The following is a 1,532-nucleotide window of genomic DNA, read 5'->3' on the forward strand; positions in this document are numbered from 1 at the left end:
CAAAAGGTGAGAGAGTTTCAAGCACTGAAGCGAGCTAGTGGAAGAACAGTGGAAAACTGACATCAGGGGAAAGGCTGATTCAGGTGATTAGCACATCAGTTTTTGCAATTGGTGCTTATTGAAGTTAGACTCCTCCCCTCCCACAGAGACTAAGAAATAGAGATGCTTTCTTTCTTTTTATCTTTTAAAGTTTTATTTTGGTTTCAATCGACATGTAATAATTGTGTATGTATGTGTATATATATGTATATGTGTGTGTGTATATATATATAATATATATATGCCTATAGTCATATACCTATATGGTACATTTAAGAGGGATAGTGTAATGTTTCAATATATGTATACATTGCGTAATCATCAAATCAAGGTAACTAGCATATCCATCACCTCCAATACCTGTCATATCTTTGTGGTGAGAAAACTCAAAATCCTTTTTTCTAGCTATTTTGAAGTATATAATACATTATTCTTTACTGTAGTCACCTTACTTTGCAATAGGACACCAGAAATTATTCCTCTTCTCTAACTAATTTTGTACCCATTGACCAACATCTCCCCATCTCCCCCACCTCTGGTAACCACTATTCTACTCTCTACTTCTGTGAGATCAACTTCTTTATAATCCACATATAAGTGAGATCATGTGGTATTTGTCATTTTGTACTTGGTTTATCTCACATAATATAAAAAGACAAAATAACAAATGCTAGTGAGGGTGTGGAGAAAGGGAACTCTTATATATACTGTTAATGGGAGTGTAAATGAGTATAGCCATTATGGACAATAGTGTGTAAGTTCCTCAAAATACTACAAATAGAACTACCATATGATACAATACTCCAACTACTGGGTTTACATCAAAAGGAAATAAAACCAGTATGTCAAAGAGATGTCTGTGCTGCCATGTTTACTGCGGCACTATTTAAAATAGCCAAGATATGGAATCAACCTATATGTCAATCAATGAATGAATGGATTAAAAAATGTGGTGCATATGTAAACAATATAAAACTACTCAGCCATAATAATAAACAAAATTGTGTCATTTGGAATAACATGGATAAACCTAGAGGTGCCATCTTTCTTAAAGATTACATGTCAAAGGGATTGCTTCTAGCAGCTTGGGAAGAATATTTCTGGGATGTGGAAGATTTGGATCTCAGGAGGGCAGAAACAGTTTTCTCTTGCAAATTATCTAAAATTAGTGTTCTTTAAAAAGAAATGCTATGAGCCTATAGGCAGGAAGAAACTTGTCCAAAATTTAGTCAACTTGAGGGGAATTTTAAGGCCATCCTGGTCACATCTTAAGCTTAAAATCACCAAAAATGAATTATTGGTTTTCTTCTACCCTCAACTTGTCCATCCCCCAGCATTCTCCAACTCAGTTGCAATTATATTCTTCCAGTTATTTGGGTCAAAAACCTTAGAGTCAGCACTGATACTTTCTACCTTCCTCTCTGTCTCCCCCCAGCACCCCCACCCACTTGCAATTCCTCTTTAATCTTTATCTAGCTTCCAACCACTTTTCA

The sequence above is a fragment of the Trachypithecus francoisi genome, unplaced genomic scaffold, assembly GCF_009764315.1.
Source record: "Trachypithecus francoisi isolate TF-2019V2 unplaced genomic scaffold, Tfra_2.0 Lachesis_group4, whole genome shotgun sequence".
Lineage (NCBI taxonomy): Eukaryota > Metazoa > Chordata > Mammalia > Primates > Cercopithecidae > Trachypithecus > Trachypithecus francoisi.